The sequence below is a fragment of the Mus pahari genome, chromosome 7 (assembly GCF_900095145.1).
Source record: "Mus pahari chromosome 7, PAHARI_EIJ_v1.1, whole genome shotgun sequence".
NCBI classification, from domain to species: domain Eukaryota; kingdom Metazoa; phylum Chordata; class Mammalia; order Rodentia; family Muridae; genus Mus; species Mus pahari.
The window spans coordinates 28,171,726-28,193,433 of record NC_034596.1 but is presented as its reverse complement, the minus strand read 5'-3'; the positions used below and the strand labels follow the sequence as shown (position 1 = coordinate 28,193,433).

The window sequence follows — 21,708 nt, the reverse complement described above, 5'->3', positions numbered from 1 at the left end:
GGAGAGGAGAGGAGAGGAGAGGAGAGGAGAGGAGAGGGGGCAGAGGCACAACCTCCCTTCAGCAACGCTAAATCTAGTGAAGTTGGAAACAAATATTAACCACCACACCTGGTCATGCAGTTTTATGAAAAATGAGGCTGGAAAGAAAGAGTCTGAGATGGGAGATGCCCTACAATGCCCTACACCCTGACAGGTGTAGTTAAGTAGCTCTTGCTGAGAGAATGTTTAGCAGGTGTTCCTCATTCACAACCCTAGTCATCTCTTCAGGGGACTTATTGGCCTGTCTGTCATTTCTGATGGGGAATCTAATGCCTATAGGAGGTAAGAGAGTTTCCAAGGTCTCCAAAGAGATGTAAATCAGAGCTGGGCTACAATCCATTTGAGTATGTGTTAGACTACTGATAAAGAGTATTAGCATGGATGAATCCTGTCACCAGAAGCAAGGAAAATGGTGAATTACAAAGGTGTCATGGATAAACCCATCATGCAGAAAAGCTGTTATTGCACAGATATAGGAGGCTGAGAAAGGACATAGGGACAGTGATGTAGTGATGACAGAGCTCGCTCTGTGCTGGGTAGTGATAGGGCCAAAACAGAAAATAGGATCTCCCATGAAGAAGTTGGGATGGGGCTCAGCTAGGTAGACATATCCTGCCTGGAAAGCTACAGTCAGAAATGCACACCTAGCTGCAAGGATGAAAGTCAAACTTGTTAAAAGACTCCATCCTTAAATCAAGCATGTGAAATGAGAAGACAGAGACTTCAGACCAGCACCCTAAACACCACATGGACAGTGTGTGTGTGTGTGTGTGTGTGTGTGTGTGTGTGTAAGTATATGAATCTAGCACTGTTTTTTTGTTTTTTTGTTTTTGTTTTTGTTTTTTCAAGACAGGGTTTCTCTGTATAGCCCTGGCTGTCCTGGAACTCACTTTGTAGACCAGGCTGGCCTCAAACTCAGAAATCCACCTGCCTCTGCCTCCCAACTGCTGGGATTAAAGGCATGTGCCACCACCGCCCGGTTCTAGCACCATTTTAAAGTCACTTAAGATTATTCTTGTAGTGAATGTTAATAAAGAATGAATCCTGTTGGGGAGGGTGTAGCACTTGGAAATTATTGAAGGTAGAAATAGACATAAAAAAGAATGCAAAGTTTAACACACACACAAGGTCATTATTTTAACGTCCAATAGATCCACGGAGATTTGATTGACACACGTCTACTTTGGAAGGAAACATTCTATCTCCTCAGTTCCCAATAGAAAATAGTGTTCCTCATCATTGTTTGCTTGGAATGTATAGGAGTGTAAAAAAAGCATCTAAAGTACAGAAATCCACTCCCCATACAGTCTCATGGAGACTCAGTAAAAATCCACTCCCCACACAGTCTCATGAAGACTCAGTAAAATTACTGTTGGCTATGCCTACGGTACCAGCTACCCATTGTTTGTGCAGCCATGGATTTTAGAGAAAACCCTTCTACTGCCAAATTCTTAAACCAGTATAATCCTTAACCACCTAAATACTTACCCTGTACCTATAGATAAATATAGCTCTAATAACTTACCAAAGAAATGCCTTTTTGCAGTGGAGAGAGACCAGCACAGAAAGCCATAAATGGTCAGAATCGGAGCATAACTGAGCTTGGTGTACACAGCTCCAACTTATACATCTTTAACACAACCCTAGAGCACAGTTTCTGAGAACATCACAGAGAAGAATGGGTAGAAAGACTGTAGTCAACATAGGACTGGAACGCCTGCTTGGAGAGCACATCTTCTATATAGGACAGTGAGGCTGTACCCATGAAATGTCCACAGTTGGCCCACCTAAACAAGATGTGAAGAATTCTAATGCCAGCGTGGATGGAGGAAATCTCACAAGGCCCAACCCTAGATTAAAAAAATTACAGGCAACTAATAGCTTCTGAAGAAGGGAGGATTAGTGTTCCCAAGGCTGAACCTCCTAGCTTGTTATCTACCACCAAATGGTCATTTCTAAAATCATATACATATGAAGAACACGAAGTGGATTGGTTGGGTTGCCTTTGTATGTGTGTCAACATTCATGTACACGTTAATGTGCAGTGTGACACTAATAATTAAGGGTTGAAGGAAACAATAGAGATTGCATATGCAGGTAGAAGGAAAACTTACAGGCAGAGAAAGGGGTTGTAGAGAGAGTGAGGAGCAGGCTGTGACAATAGGGATTCAAGGGGCTGGAGAGATGGCTCAGCGGTTAAGAGCACTGACTGCTCTGCTGAAGGCCTTGAGTTCAAATCTCAGCAACTACATGGTGGCTTACAACCATACTGTAATGAGATCTGACACCCTCTTCTGGTGTGTCTGAAAACAGCTACAGTGTACTTACATATAATAATAAAAAAAAATCTTAAGAAAATAGACATTCAAGATAAACATATGTTATACACACACTACAAATATAATAAAACACATGAGTTTGTACAATGTATAAATGATAATAGAAAGAAAAACAGTAAATTGAGGGAAAAACAGAATCAGAGAAATGGGTATAATTATTGTTAACCTGAACTGGGCAGTTTCTTATGGAAGTCTTATCAAAAAAGATAAGGAAAAACAAGACCAGGAAGATGATCTAGGAGCACTTTTGTTTGAAATATAAATTGAATTGTTTTAAAACCAAAATGTATAGCATTAAAATAAAATACACCTTATTAAAATTTTCATAAATTTCTTATGAACTCGCTACTACCAAAATCACCTTCCAACATCAATGCCGAACAACTGAGAGAAGAGTATGGTAGGCTTCATGGTATGAGCAGACTGACAACTACAAATAAAGTTAACCAGGCTCACTTGGGAAAATCTGCCAGAAAACATGTGTGTTCCATAGGTGTCAACAATCATGTTCATGTGGATCTGTTTCCTGCACTGGAGGGAATACATATGAGTGGTTAATCCTGGCTGGCTTCCTCTCACAGTGATTTAACAATACCCTTGCCCCAAATCAAGCATTCTATGTTCTGGGAACTCAGACTCATTTAATTATTAGCCTAAGTAAAATATAATTGTGCAATAAATCTACAGGGAAGGGGGATAAAGCAAACAGCCATTTCAAGGCAGAGAGAAATGACATTTGGATCAACTTCCACCTTGGTTCATCTCATCTGAGTCTCTCTTCACTGGAATTGTTCCATGATGTGCTTGGATGTCAGGAAGGATGGAAAGATGGTCGTCAGGTATGACACATGCTGGTCAGAGGAGCAGAGGCACTAGTCTTTAGACACTAGTCTCTGCAAGGAAATCATTATGTGCTAATAGAGAATAAACTTTAAAAAAAAAAATCCAGTATAAGAGGCTGAGGTGAAAATTCAGGTGGTAAAGGACTTGCTTTGCAAGCATGGAGAGCTGAGTTTGACCCCCAGAAATGCTTTCAAAATGCTGGGTTTAGAAGTATGCTTAGAATCCTAGAGCTGGAATGACAGAGATAGGAGAATGTCTGGGACTTTCTGTCTAGCCAGTCTGGCATACCTGGTGAACTTCGAACCAGTGAAAGACCATTCTCAAAGGAAGTGGATGGCGTTCCTAAGAATAACACCCAATGTTGTCCTCGGGTCTCCACGTACCATATGGTACACATCTTTATCCCCACACATCTACAAACACACAAACACACACACACATACACACACACACACACACACACACACACACACACACACACACACACACACACACATTTTACAAGTCCTTTAAAGGTATTTCAGACCACATATTTGTTAAAGCAAATTAGATGTCACTCAGCCACAGTGTAGTAGGTTTTCCCAGCCTCCTCCCCTCCAAACAAGGGCAAGGTTTATCGATGATAAAATTAAGCTAGGCAATGGAGACTGGAATATGTTCATGGATCTAATTTCCCCCAGGGTCCATGGCCATAATGCCTGAACATACCTAGTCCCATCTGTCTATGAAGATTATCTCTAGTTGCTTTGCCTCTGATTTGCCACCGTTGAGGCAGAGAGCAGCATCCTTGGGACCTCTATTGACCCTGGCCATACTCACTGCCTTTCACCAGAGTCAACATACATCATCATCCCAGCCTCCTATTTACCATACTGCCCTTCTCTCCCCCCCCCAGATACCAGAAGATTGAGTAATGCCTGTGGTTTCTGCTTTGCTCTGGGAATAAACCATCCTTGTAGTACCTTCTGCCTGGAAGGCCTTGCTCTAATCAAAAAGGCATAATCCCACAGACTCCCCTTCCATCAAGTTAGTCTTTGTGGAGTCTCTTTAGGCTGAATTATCCCTACTATGAAAAAACACGATGCCCCACTTCTTCATCTTCACAGGCATTTAGAATTCTTACTATAATAACTCATGCATGTATATACATACATCTCTATACCCTGTAAGCATAGATATTCTAGTACATGGGAATCTAATTTCTTTGTATGTGTACACATGTTCACATGTGTCATAAGCTGAAGGTTAGGTTTACTCCTTCAAAATTTCTCATTTTGCAGCCTCTGTGCAATAATACTTGAAAGGAAGGTAACAATAAATAAATCCCAGGGTGAGATTAGCTACCTTTTAGGCTGAGGGGGATAGTCAGCCCTCTGTCTGCCTGATGAACACATAAAAGATGGGCACCTGAAAAACAGCACAGGGCCCTTTCTAGATGTGACGACTTCGGGTGAACTGAGAGTGAAGGAGTCTTGGGATGTAGTACTTGCTGGAGCATCCTGAGCAGACCAGCTCAACAGATGATGTCTGCTTCTTGTGTCGTCATAGCAACTTGAACTGTCAATCACACAACACTGTTGATTCTTTTTGCAACCTCTTTTTGAGTCTTTGCCATGTGATAGACAGAATGAAGATTGAGGAGAGGGAGAAAAGGATGTGCCAGAAAGTCATAAATCTAAGGAAAATTTTAAGACTGCCCAAGAGATGACATGCAGACACAGAGAAATTACAATCTTCTTAATTGAGACTCAACTTTGCCAGGTAATATGTAAGTGCAGTCACTGAAGGACATGGAGGACAGTAAGTGATTGCACAAAAGCTCTTAATAATGAAAGTGCAGGCTGGCCCTAGATACCCTGGCTTCCCTATCCTAAAGGAAGTGACTCTTGGCCCTGGGCTCCCTGGAGTCCCTACCTTGGTTCACTCTGACACCACACACTTCTAGGCCAGTGTGAGATTGCAGATGTTCGTAAGAGTATAAGCCTAACGCTCTTGTCCCCATCCATCACCGTTCCCCTCATTCCAGAGTTAGTAACACTTGTCCCTGTTCAGTTTGTCCCCTTCATGGTCAGTTGGTTAGCGTGGAAATGTCAGAATGCTTAAGTCCTTGGCTGTAGCACAGGCCTTCTAGCTGCTTTAGCCCCTTTCTGGTTCATGAGGCAGCTCTTGTGGTCTAGTCAGCTGGGAAAGGCTTCTTGTGCAGTGCAGGTTCTCTCCGTATGTGTGTGAGGATGCATGTATGTTGACTTCTCTTCCCTTTACAAATTGAAGGCAAGCATGTAAAGGCATGCCTGTGGACCCTTGCCCTCAGGGATTATGCCTTGTGTGAAGTGTTTTGATGTGTAGTGAGCCACTCATAGGTGACTTTTTCAATCTTTCAATTCTGTTTCAATGGTTTGCACCACGTCACAAGTGGACACAGTACCCAGAATGCAGGGTTTTATACTACCATTTTAAAGAATCCCCAAGACGGAGCACATTGAGCCTGGCTCCACAGGGCTGTCTTTCTCTGCTCAGTGTAGTCTTCAGAAGCAATTACTGCATGTACGAAGGGAGGTTCACGCACATGCGCAGTGCTGCCCCACGGGGGCAAGCTGAGCTGAAAAGCTCCATCTTCCAATCCCAGGAAGTCATTCTTTTATTCAAATGTTACCTAGTTTCAAATACTTTATCAAATGTATTTCTTGTATGTGTATGTGCATATGTGTGCATACATGTGGGTTTGTGTGTGTGTGTGTGTGTGTGTGTGTGTGTGTGTGTGAGAGAGAGAGAGAGAGAGAGAGAGAGAGTCAGATAGAATTATGAATGCATGCTATGGTGCACTGTGGAGGTCAGAAGGCAACATTTGGAAGTTGATTCCTTTTTTCCACCTTTATATGGACCCCCAAGGATTGAATTTGGGTTGCCAGTGGATAAGTACCATTATCTTGCTAGCCCCTAGATTCTTCAGGTCTCAGTCGGCTCCCAGCCTGTGTCTTTTCCTAGAGAGTCCCAGGAAGCTACATGATATAATCACCCTGAGCCACATTGCTGGGACCTTTGGTTCTGTCTTGTCTTCTGAAGCTGGGGTTTGAGACTGGAAGTGTTCTCCCTCCCAGATCTGGGGGGTGGACGGCCAAGAGCGAGGCACCAGATGACCTGAATTGTGAATGCCATTCCTGCCTCACACGTGGCATCTTCCTGTGTCCTCACCTTCAGGGAGGGCCCTGCTAGGTCAGGCTCCATTCCCAGGCTCATTTCCATTGCTGTTACAGTGGAATGACAGCTTCTACACAGGAGACTTTCAGGGACAGCAATTCAGGCTGCAACTATGGTTCTTTTATCCACTGATGTGCAATGTCAAATTTCTGTGACACATGGGAACATAGCAGGTGAGGAGAATTCTGCAAAGTCACGGGTGTGAATTACTTTCCCCCTTGCTATGACAAAAGGGCTTTTAGTTCATCCCAGCAGACAGGAAACAGAGTGAAGCCATAACTGAACAGGGCTTGGCAAGACAAAACCCTCAAGGACACCTCTCCAAGTGACCTACTTCCTCTAGCCAGGCTTGGCCTCCCATTATTCACCACTTCCCTATCATCTATTTAGAATCTGAGTGCATTCTTAGATTTAACCACTGGTTAGGTCAGACTACTGTCTGTGACGCCCTCAGAGACATGTATGGAGAGGCATATTGCTGATCTCCTCAGTGTCTCTCAATCTCTCCAAAGTGGCTGCCATGAGTAACCATCACACCCGGTTTGGCTGGCCTCTGGCTTCACTGGGTCCGCACATACCAGTGCTCAGAGGACTTGTCAACTGAACTCTCTTTTTTGCAAGGTGTTCCTCTGCTCTGACCCTGTTCTCCACCTGTCCTGACATGGCCTAACCTCTCCCAACTCTGAGATCCTGGAACCATCGACTGCAATGTGTATCCCCATGTTCTGTTGATTGGCCCAGCCTAAAGTATGGTTGCCTTCTGAGAACACTGCCTATACTCAAGTTTACCCTTCCTGCTGCCTCTAGATTGAGGAAAGTATGAGCCTCCACTCCCCCTGCACCCCAAACCAGCAGGCACCCTGCTTGGTCTGCTTGTTTCCGGTTTCTACACACAAGGGTCTGCAGCTCGCTTGTATCTGAGTGCTCTTGCACCCATGCCCAGGTTTCTCTGTGCCTGTTCTCCCTCTGCCAGCCGCATGGCCAAGATCACTACTAAAAACAATCTCCTTGTTATACTCTCAATTAGAGACGCACCACTCCCCTTCAGCTTCATTGTTTTCTTGCATCTTGGCTACTAGATCTGAACTTCCTTTTCCTCAGGATCCTAGTTCATAACCATCATCCTCTAGAAACAGACATATCTGGGAAGAGGGATTCTTAGTTGAGAAATGCCTTTGTAAGATTAGTCTATAGACAGTCTACTGGGCATGTGATTGATTAATGATTGATATGGGAGGATCTAGCCAACTGTAGTTCCATCCCTGGAAAGGTAGTCCTGGATAGCTTAAGAAAGCAGGCTGATTAAGTCCAGGAAAGCAAATCAGTAGGCAACGCTCCTCCGGGGCTTCCGTTTCAGTTCCTGATTTTAAGTTCCTGTCTTGAATTGCTTCCCTGGGTTCTCCCAGTGAAGGAGTGTAACCTGAGAGTTGTAAGCTAAAAATCAACCCTTCCCCCCCACACACACAAGTTGCTTTTGGTCATGATGTTTTATCACAGCCGTAGAAACCCTGACTAAGATACATAAGGAAAACTGCCATCCCTTGAGGCCAATCCACCTAAGTAAGCCCTTTTCTCATTCCGGCTGTGACCATAGTAGTCCCAACAATCACCACTGTGGGCGTGATCTGTTTTGACCTAGGTTCAACCACGACAGGTTGTGCACTCTGTGCCTATCTGATCCTACCTGCCGCAGTATTTAATAGGATCATACACCCGACCCCTGCCTGACTAGCCTCTAGCCATCCCTGCCATCTTGCTAACTCCTCCTCTGATACACAGACTGGTCTGACCTTTGGACCCCTATCATCTCTGAAAAGTCAGCATTGAACTTGGGTATTCCAAAATCCTAATCTATATCACCAGTGTTTCCCAAATGGCACATTCATGGCTGTCCCCAGCATCTTTGTCAAGCACACTAGACTCCCCCGGTCTTGCTTGCCTTCTTCAAACTGAACTCACCTGCAGCTGTTCCTCCTCCAACTCTCTTGCCTCTTAGCAAGCTGTATCCACCTTTTCTTTCTACTCCTCTTCTTTTTACCACCAGGACAGCAAACAGCAGAGCCTCTGTCATCTGTGATGGTCCCATCACATCTGCCCCTATCCACAGTATCCCTTGTCCAGGCTCTCACTGTCTCCATCCATGACTGTGGTTCTCTCCATCTCCCTCCACTTCTTTTCACACATCTGTTCCTTTCCTTCCTGGAGCCAGGGGAGCCTCCTGAAGTGCCCATTTCATAGACCTCCATAGGCTCTAGGAATCCCAGGAGCTTTGAATCTCAGTTAATACAAGGGGAGCATCCTCTTACTACTGCTTCTAGAACCTACATCCACACACGTGAGGACTGGGCAATCTGTCCTGACTGCCACCCTGCCGTAGTTCTCATCTCTTTCCTGCAGCTCCTGTCCATTCTGTTATGTTGTTCCTGGAATATTACACACACAGTCTTGCCTCAGGGCCTTTGCCTAACTTATTTTCCCACTTGGAATTGCCTTCTCAAATCCCTAAAGGGCTGTCTGGGACAGCTGCTCATCCCCAGGCCTCCAAGGCTCACTTTAAAAAAAAAAATGTTTTCTGGACTCTATCAGGTGGGCTCTTCCCAGGCAAGTCTCTCACCCAACCCCCGCAGCACACTCCCTCTGGCCTACTTTATTCTTCATAGTTGTATTTCATATCACATGCATTAATTAATGAATATACTTGATATGCCCTCTCAAACATGCACCTGCTAAAATCTGTTTTCCTTAGAGGAGTCCTGGGTTCTGTTTTCTATTCTAGTGTTAGAGTTAAGGATTATTTTTGAGCAAAGCAATAAATAAGACTGATAATGCTCACTCATTAAAAAAGAGTTCAATAGTCAGAAAAAAAAAAAAAAAGTAAAGCTTAGAAACAGGCAATGACAGACAAACCTAACCTTTGGACCCAGCTTCCCGGGGGTGAGCTCCCTGGGCCTCTCCCGTCCCCCACATTCCTACAGACTCTAGAGTCAGAATTTTTTTCAGTTTTTAACATGTATGTATCACAAAGTTTGCAGTGTTACTGCTCTCTAGAAAGTGGTCCCCCAAGGATCAGTCCTCACCCACATGCTGACTTGGAGCATGTTTGCAGAGGAGGCAGAAATGCTCAGAGCTCAGAGCAACACAGGGATGCTCTGGGCTCACCCGACTCACCCGCCCACAGCAGTGGCTGTAGGAATCCATGGAGCTGCAGAGCCAGCAGTGCCAAGCTCTAAGACTAACCTGCTCGAAGTTTTAAAGATCACTAGGGAGGGAATCTGGGTTATAAGCAGGAAAAACAGGCCTGGAAAAAAGACAACGGTGTCACTGCTCTGTGAGCGCCAGGAGGTGAGAATTATATAATACAACTTTCCATCCACCCACTCCTATGGTTGAAAATCAGAAGTCGTTCTGGTGGTTTAAATCTGCCTCTCATTAAAGTTTTAAAAAATGAAGCTGACATCAGCTTCATAGGATATAGGCACTTGTAGCCAAGCCTGACCCTGGGACCCACATGATGGAAGGAGAGAACTGATTCCTGAACACTTACCTCCAACCTCCACAGGCATACCATGGTATGCATATACACACGTGCACGCGCGTGCGTACACACACACACACACACACACACACACATACACACACGCCTGCGTACACACACACACACACACGTGCGCGTGTACACACACACACACACACACACGTGCGTGCGTACACACACACACACACACACACACGTGCGCGCGTACACACACACACACACACACACACACACACACACAAAATTAATGTAACAACAAAAACCTTAAATGCTATCAAGACATACTAGAACACTAACCACTTGATTGTGGGATGAATACAAAGAGCTGGGACTCAAATATAGATCTTTTTCTCTGTAAATAAAAAGTAGAAAGGCAAGGCCGAGGGAAGAAGAGGAGGGAGATAGGATGAGGAATAGAGAGGAGTCTATTGAATTTTAAGTCCTCACGTGTCATTGGAATTTATTTGCAATATGAATTCATTTTTCGTCTAAAACCTCAGGACAGGGAAAGGGCCACCCTTAATTACCGTGTGAAAAGCACTGGCTTCTATTTTCAGAACTGGATGCATTTTGTTCCAGGAGAGTTGGGCTTGATTTTTTTTTTTTGTTTCTAAAGTAATTTCTGTGACTAGGGGGAATAGTCTAAGAAAGGAGGTCTTGTTTAATTAAAGCATATTTAAAAAAAAAAAAAAACCAGTCAATATAATCACCCCCAGCACAGGTGCACAGACTGTAGGAGCTCTCAGGGTACTACCACACTTGTCTGTCAGATATGTAGATCTTGTTAAGGCCTCTCCTAAAACTCCCACATTACTCGTGTATGTACCACCAAGAGAAGGAAAACACAAATGGATGGGAATGCCTCAAAGGAGGATCCCATCAAAGGCTGATACAAGCCAACCATGGCTAGGTCCAAGGGCCTCTCCCTGACATCCCCAGAGCACCTCCCAAGAAACACCTGGCAAGTTCAATGGGTGTATCCACGGACAGGAACATGACCACTGGTGGCACCATGTGTAGACAGATGTGCTACCCCATAGATGCACTCCGGTTCTGGAAAAGAACAGTGAGCGAGTATTCCATACAGGACACGTGGTTGTGGGAACACATGAGCATCGCCAGAGTGGACTTTGGACCTCTGCGGGGAATAATGATGGAACAGGAGGTTCAAGGGCAGGTGGTCATGTAGATTTGAGTATGTTCGTTATTGCAGAAGGTACAACTGAGCTGAAGAAGGGTCATACCCCTGGCTTCAGCATTGTAGTTGCTCGTGCTGATAATACAAAGCCCAGCACCCCAGTGAGGGGCTACATAAATATGGTTGAAGTGAGCATCACAAAGCCTGGACATGGCCTCTTTGAGGGTGTGGTGGTTTGAATATGCTTGGCCCAGGGAGTGGCACTATTAGAAGGTATGGCCCTGTTGGAGTAGATGTGTCACTGGGAATGTGGGATTTAAGACCCTCATCCTAGCTGCCTAGAAGCCAGTCTTCTGCTAGCAGCTTTCAGATGAAGATGTAGAACTCTCAGTTCCTCCTGCACCATGCCTGCCTAGATGTTGTCATGCTCCTACCTTGTGATAATGGACCAAACCTCTGAACCTGTAAAGCCAGCCCCAATGAAATGCTTTCCTTTATAATACTTGCTTTGGTCATGGTGTCTGTTCACAGCAGTAAAACCCTAAGACAGAGGTCATAGTGGGGACCTACCTAATTTAACTTACATGGAATTGATATGATTCAAACACCAGATTCTATCTGGGAGGTCCTTCCTTTCTCCAATGCCTACTCTTTGTTTTTATCCTAGCTATAGATGCTTTCTGTTTCACATATTTTCCCAGTGCCTGTAAGACAAATTTTAGCATATCTGACACAGACATGTTCCCTAGGACAGCATACCAGCCTATTCTTCTGCTCTAATCTTCACATAATCAGTACATCCCTTTTAAGTTTCTTGCTGAGTTCCTTTTGTTCCCAAGTCAAGGGAAATTCTCAGCTACCCAACTCTGCCTAAACTCCCAGCATCTTGTCCTTCAAAGCCATGGTTAACGATCTCACCCACCCCAAATGACTTCCCTATCAGTTTTGGGTTGTGATTGACCCACTGTTTTGTGTTTCCTTCCTTGTTGAGAGTTCTGTGGCTGGTCTTCACACACCACAGCACCCAACACACCACAGACACTTAGCACATGTGTTAGTGGGGAAATGCCGCCTAGCAGGAGTCAAAAGGACTGTTACCATTCATCAGCGTCTGTCTATAACCATTGTCTGTAAGGCACAGAGAATACAGGGCACGTGGCTTGCCTCCCCAACACATCCTCTGAGAGCACCTGCCATGATTAAATGTTCTTCGCGCATAGTGCCACCGAGGCTGAGTGAGGATCAGGTTGCATGTGCTCACATGAGGGTCCCTGTTCTTCCTCTTTGAATCACTCTGCAGGCAGTAACCAAGATAAGGCAGCATTTTGAATTTTACAGATATGGCAACTACTAATTAATAAAGTCTTTTTTACAATGACAGAGAGACAATTTGACAAATTCAAGAATGAGAGCTTTAGCAGATAATCAAGTCAGGGTACAGACACCATTGTCTGTTTATGTCTACCTCTTCCTGGTCACCTTGACATTGCCATGGCCCTCACACCCCTAGGGTTGCTGTATCGTAACAAAGTATAGCATTAGCTGCTGACCCAAGAGCTGGAACTTTGACGAGACTGAATTTCACCTTCAAGTCACTCAGCACAGATTTGAGCGTTGGTCCCTCTTCTTTGCTGAACACAGATATATGGCTTAGGGTTCACATATGGCCCTTATCTCCTTCTCTTCTCCTGTTTCTTTCTCCCATTTCAAGAGACAAAGCATGTTTAACCCAACCCTTCCAAGAGCCCACCCTGGTCTGTCCATCAAGATCACCATGCCTTTCCAGAGTCCGAAGGCTTAGCTAGGCACATGCCATTCTCTATTTGTGTTTGTCTTTATCTTATACTCTGAATTCTGACTAATTTGTCAGTATCCTTAATCTCTACTCATCCACTTGTGCGACACACCTGATAATCATTTCAGCAAAGCAATTCTCAAAGGTAAACCTCACGGAAACCAGTTGTTTGTTCTCTGTAACAGAAAGGATGGCTGCTTTAAAGGCTATAAAAGTGACTTCACATTTGAAAGGAAGACAAACAAAAACATCAAAAAACAAAACAAGAGTACATGAAAATAAAACAGGAGTGGACGACTGCAGAAGATGTCACTCCTACATGCCATTGTGACTTCTCAGGTCTTCAGTGAACAGTCCATTGATTTCTTGGGGACTGTGGTTGGTAAATTCCTAACTCTGGATCTATTCACAGAATAGCTGACTTTAAATGGTGTGTAAAAGCCAAAAAAATCATATTAAGGAATGGTCATGTCACTGCCTTTCTGGGATTATAGAAGGGTGAAGAATGAGTGGGTTCACAGCATAGTAATAAAAACAAAAACAAAAACTGGAGTTATACACTCTTTGCAAGGATAAATTAACTTATAAATAAAAATTAAAGATAGTTTAATGCTCAAGGAAAAAAATCAGAGCTATGGCTGATCACTCAAGCCAAACATCCCTAACCTATTACTAGTAAGTTATTTTTAAAATACTAAATAGAAAAAAATAAGTTTTGAAACACCTTTAGAAGTCTATCCAGTGTAACGTGTGTCAGCAATTTCTTTCCTAGTCCAGTTCTGCATTTGGCTTTAAAATGTAAAATTAACCAGTCTAAGAGAGAGAAAATGAACACATAGTCCACACCTGTGCAAGAGGCAAGATAGCAGCCACATACAGTGTATCTGTGGCTTGTATCTAGAGTGACGTGCAGTGTGAACACACAGCATGTTACACACATCAACTCCTCAAGGCTCCATATAACATTGTAGTCTCCACATTCACTTGTCAGATGGGGAAACCGAGTCCCATAGAGGGCACTGGTCCCAGATTCCAAGGTCAAAAGCTAAGAGTTGACTTTCTCCAGAAATACGGTTTTTTGAACAATGAAGAAATAATTGTGGTGAATGGAAAGTGCCAAGCCTAGGAGATTAAAAGATTTCTTTCTTTTTTCACAGCCTTGATTCGAATTAAATTAGGCTTACTCATAAGAAGAGTGTTGTTCAGTTTCATCCGTTCAGGCTTAGAGGAGAAAGCAGAATCCAGAGGCCTCAGCTGTCTCCCGAGGGCAGACAGTACGATAGGAGAACCTCACATGCCTCCTGGACTACAGGCCAGACAATCAACATGCTTCCACCTCACGATGACCAAGGCAGACACATGACTGCCAAAGATGCAACCTTGTGGAAATGGAGCTATGGGACCAAACTAGGCTGTGGTGAGCTGGGTGCAGTGAACCTGGTTTCTGGAGAGGGTATTGACCAGGTTTCTGGGCAGGCAGGACAGAAAATTGAGTTGAGGTACAATTAAAGGAATGAGAATGGAAGCAGCTCTAAGTTAGAAGACCCTGTTATATGTAAAGCGTCAAAAGGAGAAAAAAGAAAGAAAGAAAGAAAGAAAGAAAGAAAGAAAGAAAGAAAGAAAGAAAGAAAGAAAGAAAGAAAGAAAGAAAACTATGTAAAACATAGACGTACTTCATAAGTAGTGTGTTTCTCCTGGATCTGGCTTACTTCTGAAACATGTGGGTTACAAATGATGCTTTTATGATTGGAAATATGCAAGTCGAATGTGTTAATTCAACAAGTGTATTGCTTGCTCAACATTGATATAAGCATCTAAGCATTAAAGGTGGCTGAGAAAGAAGTTGATCAGCTGCCCTCATCTGACTGTGGCTCTTGCTGTACCCCATGTGCTGCAGGTTCTCAGTTAACACTTAGTGATTCCTCATAAAACCATTAAGTTTTATCAGAAGGAACGTACCACGCTCTGTGATTCTTCAGTCGTCAACCTGGGTAGGGCAAAGCCCAGCTGAGAGCTGCACACACGCAGACCTCAGCTGCAGCCTCTGTGGGACCCCTGTGTAGGAGGAAGAAAGAAGACATGGTTATCCAATGGTTGTTTTGTCCAAGATTCACTGAGTGTGGCTGACTTTCTGGCTCCTTGACTATCTCAGTGAGTGAGCAGGGACTCCACATTACATCTGCCTGCCACAGCTCATCCAAGACATGGTCTCAGTGACAAGAGCTCCAGCTCCATTTGTTGAAGGCATGGTGCTTTTGAAAATAAAGGCACGTTCTCTGCTAGCGGGAAAGAACCAGGTCAGGCCTGGGGTCTCTGGCTTCCTTGTGAGGCCACCAACAAAGGGAAAAGAGTCAGAGGCTTCGTGCCCCAGTGACAGCCGCAGGTCAGGAGGTGATTGTGTCACGACACACACTCCACCTGCTGCAGAAGGTAGAGGTTTAACCTAGGGTCCCAGGATCAGTCTGCGGCTCTAAGGCCATGTCTTAGCTTTTGGAGAATAACAGGATAGAAAAAGCAAAGCGACCTGGGAGGGGAAGGAGGTCCCCACTCTCCCTTGTGCTCTAGGCACACATGGAACTCTAGGCTACTCAAGGAAAGGACAATTCCTGCGGAACATTAATTCAACCCTTTCCAACCATTAGCCAGACTTATTCCAATTTTAGACACTCTGTGGGAGGAAAAAGAAATGTTAAATTTTTTCTGTAGTTCCAACTGTGTGCACAGTCCTTACATCCACCATCATGTCCCATACCCTGTTTCTGTGTATGTGTATGCACATATATGTGCATGTTTTTATATGTGTGGGTGCTCATGTATTTGATGTATTTGTATATATGTGTGTATGAATGCAAGGCTGTGCCTTCTGGAGTTCCAGTATCTTTCTGGAACTTGTGCACCTTAGTTTTTGAGACAAAAAAATTTTCACTAAAGCAGGGGTTTGCCAAGTAGGCTATGCTGGCTGGTCAGAAGAGCCCCACGTATCATCTTGTCTCCACCTACCAAGTGCCATGATTACTAGCATGTACCTTTTTTATATGACTTCTGGGGAATCAAACTTGGGTCCTCATGTTTACAGGGCAAGTCTGTCACTAACTGATCCATCTTCCCAGTCAACTCCTTGCCTCGCTTTATAAACCTTAGAGCTCTACCCACAGTTGTGCTTTCTCCCTGTGTGCTGTTTCTGAGGATATCAGCTTCATAAATTTCTAATCACTCTTTTTTTTTTTCATATACAGCTGCTCATGTATTTATTCCTTCCTTTTTCCAGAGATAATATTTAAATATTCTTTTTATGCTTTGACGACTCAGTGGGCTAAAGGCATTTGCTGTCAGGCCTGAAGACCTGACTTGAGTTTGATTCCGCAGACTCACTCATATGTTGGGAAACAGGAACCAACTCTCACTAACCATCCTCCGGCCTCACTCGCATCAGTGCATTTCATGTGTAGCTCAAGTCCCCCACCCCTGATAAACAAACAAATACATATTTCAGGTAGCTGTGAAGAAATTGAGACATTTTAGATGTTGAAGCTCTAACTAAACTCCAAGTCAAGCCTGATGCACTTTGACTGAGCACTAGAAGCATCCCAGTGCAAAATGTGCATGTCAGAGTGTGATAGAGCATGCAGTGTATGTAAGGGAGTTTTGGTACACTGGTGGTGGTGGTGATGGTGATGATGGTGATGTTGGTGGTGATGGTGGCGATGATGAGTTAAAGAAACACATGTGAATAGGGGTCAATGTTACTGTTTACTAAAAATGGGCCTAAAATCACAAATATTTCTAAGACGGAAAATGACACAATTTAAAAGCACAAGGTCACACATTTGAGACACGATGTGACACGAGCTCACACGAGTGTGAGCTTTAGAAATAACTCTGCAAGGGGTCGGCAACTCTATAGGAGGATCAACAATATGAACTAATCAGTACCCCACAGAATCTGTCTCTAGCTGCATATGTAGCAGAGGATGGCCTAGTCAGTCATCAATGGGAGGAGAGACCCTTGGTCTTGCGAAGATCATATGCCCCAGTACAGGGGAAGGCCAGGGCCAGGAAGTGGGAGAGGGTGGGTTGGGGAGCAGGGCGGGGTATAGGGGGCTTTCGGGATAGCATTTGAAATATAAATGAAGAAAATATCTAATAAAAAATTTAAAAAACAACAACAACCAACATTGCAAATGAAAAAAATAACTGCAAAACAGCTTTGGTTTCATGTATGTGTGTGTGTGTGTGTGTGTGTGAGAGAGAGAGAGAGAGAGAGAGAGAGAGAGAGAGAGACTTAATTCAAACTGCCTTTAAAATAGATGTGTAGATGTGGTTGTACTAACCTGTATGGATCTTATCCCTTCTAAAGAGACCACAACTGCAAGCCTTTGCAGACAGTGGTGGTGGGGTATGTACGTAAAGTATTCCCCCTTCCTCATAACCATCAACAATGCCTCATAACCTTCAACCTCCTCAACACTGTATTTCTTTTTCTGACTGGCATGGCATACTTCTACAGAACCAGAAGGCCCAGTCAGTGGCCAGAGCTCAGAAACAGAGACTGTGTGCGAGTCTGGACAAGTGTCATGTTCCTGTGTCCACCCAGCAATGTAAGGGTACTGTCACGCTAATACTGCAGTGCATCAAGCCAGTACTGCAGATTATGGAACTGAGGCCCTGAGACACTGGGGTACTGGCTGCCATCATTTAGCTTATCAGTTCAAACACTGGATTCGGATTCTGATGGTTTTACCACCACGCCTTATAACCCACTACTCTTCTCAACAGAGAAATTTTTGAAAGAATGGAGCAAAGTATTACTTAGTTGTTTGGGTCATCTATATCCATGCTGATGCAGTGGGCACAGAAGAGAAAAATGCCCAAGACCTTATTCCTCACCACAAATCGATTATCTGAGGCTGCTGTATCAGCTTGGTAGGCTGAGTGATTGTTATAGTAGGCATGGTATCATGTTGCTTTTGTCACAGTCTATATCCACTGGTACTTGTAACATCACAAATGGAACCCTAATACTTTATTTGCACTGCTCCTTGCTGCTCTGAATGCTCATTAAAGAAGTTTGTGTTGCATACAGTGAGATGGGTTTAGATGCCCACAGAGACCCAGACGTAGGTGCCAGGACTTGTTTGTCACTGAGGCAACCTTCTCTAGCCAGGTCCAACAGTGGGTACTGTATATACCTCTTAAAGCTGACAAATTACATTAAAAGTTACATTAAAATCACATTAAAAATTAGAAAATCTCACTTTTACTGACTTTCCACCCTTCGCCATAAACTAATGTCTTGCTTACTAATTTGTTTTTCTGTAGTCTTCTGTGACCCAAGGTTCTTAATCTCAAAAGAAGGCCAGAAATGAACTATGACTCCTGAGATGAGGCCTGGCAGGCAGCTGTAGTTCACCCATCTCAGCGTAGTATACAGGTCCTGTCTCTGCATCAGAGCCTGGAAGCTTGCTCTTTGCAAACTTTTTTTTTTTTTTCATGTTTTTTTTTCCTGCTATTACACTATCTTCCTCCACATTTCAAATATGGTGACCGGGTAGTGGCTCATACAATTTTTTAAATGCCATATTTACTGATTTTGACTTCTTTGAGGCTAGTTTTATAGGTAGTGGGCCAATTTCACACACATTGATGGAAAATTTGGGCTTTGAGAAGTATATATAAAATATCTGCCAGGACATGAACACAGAGCTGCTGCCAATGGCAACATCATAAAGGCTTGCCAAGTGGCTCCACCTGCAGATTCCAGCAGCCATCCTTGGTGCCACCCAGAGAATGAAAGCAGGCAAGTGAGATGACATCACATCCTCTCTAGATGAGTAGGGTACAGACATGATATTTTGCAGCATTTGATTTTGGGTAGCTCTACAATTGTCTTAGTTTGGTCTGAGGATATGAACAAGGGAAGTGCTTCAGGTGGAAATCCAATGACTAGTTTATGGAATCATAAAACTCCAGACCCCAGCACTCCTCACCTACACTAGGCCCCAACCTTCTCTAAGGGCAGATAACAGAGGTGCATTCCCAGGTTTGATTTGGGATCCTACAGGAGTCAGAGTTTGTATTATGACACACTCCAGGTGGTCCAGACAGTTCACCATCATCACGAAGCCAGGCACACAATCACAAGAGACAGTATATGACATTAGTATATAGGGATAAATCAGGTAGTTCTGATCAATCTGGAGCCTTAGACAACTCTTGGATGAACCACAGCTCCACCTGAGTTCCTGAGATCACACTGAATGGTGGATGGAACACACATTTGTTGAGGATCACATGGACAGAGTAGACCTGAGAAGCTTTATTTTTTTCATTGATTTATTCACTGAGTGTGTGTCCTTTCTCTCCTGCCCCAAACACGGGTGCTGTGTTTGAAAACAGTGGCAAGAACCAGTTGTATGGATCTGGTTTGTGTGACTTGAGGGCATACAAGAAGATGTGCGGTAAGGAGACCGATGAAGTGATGAAGTGAACCACAACCATGCACACCAACAGCAAGCAGAGGACCTTCAGCTAAAACACCAGAGCACACATCTGTCCACATGCCCCACCCACATAATCAAGAGTTCTTGCACACACACACATACACACACACACACACACACCGCTTGGATTCATGCACACATATGCTCACACAAGCACCCAGGTTGTTCCAGTGTACAGAATGGGGCTAAGAGCCACTGTTCTGCAGAGAGAGAGAGAGAGAGAGAGAGAGAGAGAGAGAGAGAGAGAGAGAGAGAGAAATGAAGGAAGAGAGAGAGAGAGAGAGAGAGAGAGACTCTGTGACCTGCAGAGAGTCCTCCATCACAAGAAAGGAAAGCCCAAGAACAGCTACACTCTGTCCCACATCTGTGACACCATAGCCTCAAGGCTCTTGGTGACACTACTACTGACTCACTTATGGGAAACTCAAAAAAGCAAAATTCAGAGCATGCACAAGACATCAGGGCAACGTAAGAAGCTCTATAGCCCTGGTTGGCCTTGGACTCACAGTAACCCTCCTGCCTCAGCCTCACAAGTGTTGGGCTGCAGACAGGAGGCAACCATACCTGGCTGTTCTTAGGTTTTACCTACAAAGCTGAAATACAATGCTGCTTTCCTAACTACCACACCAGTGATCTTTTTGACTTGAGCTTAAATCCCTTTTTTTTGATATGAAATAAGTGTGTCCTGGGCTCAAAACAGTTAAGATCCTAAGCCAGTGATTTAGCATGCAGTGAGAACACTGTAAATCCCCAGGCCCACCATTCTAGAGGACTTAAGCCAGCACCGTCCTGTTCTTGTAACAAGTCAGAGCAGGTGATGCTGATGGCTGAGAGTCAAGAGCTCAGCCCAGGGGAAGGTGGTAAGTCTTGTCCTAAAGAAGCTCATTACAGATTCCAGAATGCAAACTAGAAGGTAGTATATATGCTAAGGTATTAAATGGGAGGAAGCCTTTCCCTTTGATCAGAATGAATGTCTATGGGCAAGTTTTGGCCACATGATAACAGCAGAACCAGATGGGTGGATGCTGCCCGGCTCTGCTGCTGACACTATGTACTTTGTGGTTCTGGTGTCACTCCTGACATGGAGGCAGGGATGGGGGGGGGTGTGCCCCAGATATCTGAAACCATTCTCATTGCCACTACAAGGAGCTGTCTAGATTTTTCCAGGTGACCTCCCCAAATACGTAGAGCTGTGATTCTAAGACAGCAGAGTTGATACCCAGCACCCCAGCAAGCCCAGGTCCTTTGTGTGAATGGCCTGTGTAGGCGAGTTGGAGGCCCCGTTCTTGTTGAGCTGGACCAGATTGCCCTGCTGCCTTGCTCTCTGCTTCCCCCTATTGGTGTGGAGTGGGAAGTAAGGCGCTGAGCTGAAGATGAGCAAGGAGACAGTATGTCCAGACAAGTGAAGGCTGCTGCTGACCTCAGGCAGGAAATTCCTGCGGAGTGACAAGGAGTGGGGATGGGTGAGAGAGAGCTGTGGCTGAAGGCACCGTCTTCTGAAGCAACGTGTCTAATTAGGCCCCAGAAGAGCACGCTTGCATTAATAATAAAAGTATGAAGTGTCCCTGCATTCCAATATCTTAAAATCGGTTTTCAGCCCGGATACGGCAGCTCACACCTGTAATCCAAGCACTCGAGGGACCAATGTGGATGTAAGAGAGAGGGGGAGAGATCAGGGTACATCACTGTCACCAAATCTTGTTCTCTATGAGAACATGTGCGAAGCCTGCTCTTAGGAAAAGCTTAAGGCTGCCTGGGGGGAAAACCAAAAACCAAAAACAAAACAAAAAAACAAAACAAAACAAAACAAGAAAACAACAACAAAAACAAAACAGAAGCCAGATTCACAGCGGAGAAGTCACCCAGAAACAGTGGTGCAGAGGATACAAGCTCTGTTCAGTGGCGCAGCCCCAGAGCCACGTCTGAGATCAGATGCAATGGGCCTTGCTCCACACTTGCTATGGCAACTGCACCATCTCATGATCCGAAGGGATAGAGGGAGAATGAGGACAGGGGGCCGAGGCAATACTCATGTGTGTTTTTTAGGAGCTGCCCACCAAGAGTTCTCAGGAAAGAAAGGGAGTTAAAGACTTCAGGGATGTGCCCCTGGAGCCCCGCTGTCAGAGAAATGAGCTCTCCCTTCTGACACGCCCACGGATTCTACGTGATGACACGCCCTGTCATTCCAAAATGCAGAAATGAGAGGGCCAAGAGAGCTGGATGTGGGGCTGGTGAGATGGCTCAGTGGGTAAGAGCACCCGACTGCTCTTCCGAAGGTCCGGAGTTCAAATCCCAGCAACCACATGGTGGCTCATAACCAT

At 44.5% G+C, this 21,708-nt stretch overlaps 1 protein-coding gene across 11 annotated transcripts in view; it reads right to left on the bottom strand.

The window, feature by feature from the left end:
• The window catches only part of Myt1l (myelin transcription factor 1 like), a 402,403-nt gene that overhangs the window by 348,120 nt on the left and 32,575 nt on the right, over positions 1-21,708 (bottom strand). For all 11 annotated transcript variants that reach the window (XM_029541111.1, XM_029541118.1, XM_021202071.2 and 8 more), the window contains exon 2: positions 14,847-14,942. The gene's annotated coding sequence lies outside the window, so the exon portion shown is untranslated. The remainder of the gene's footprint in view (positions 1-14,846; positions 14,943-21,708) is intronic.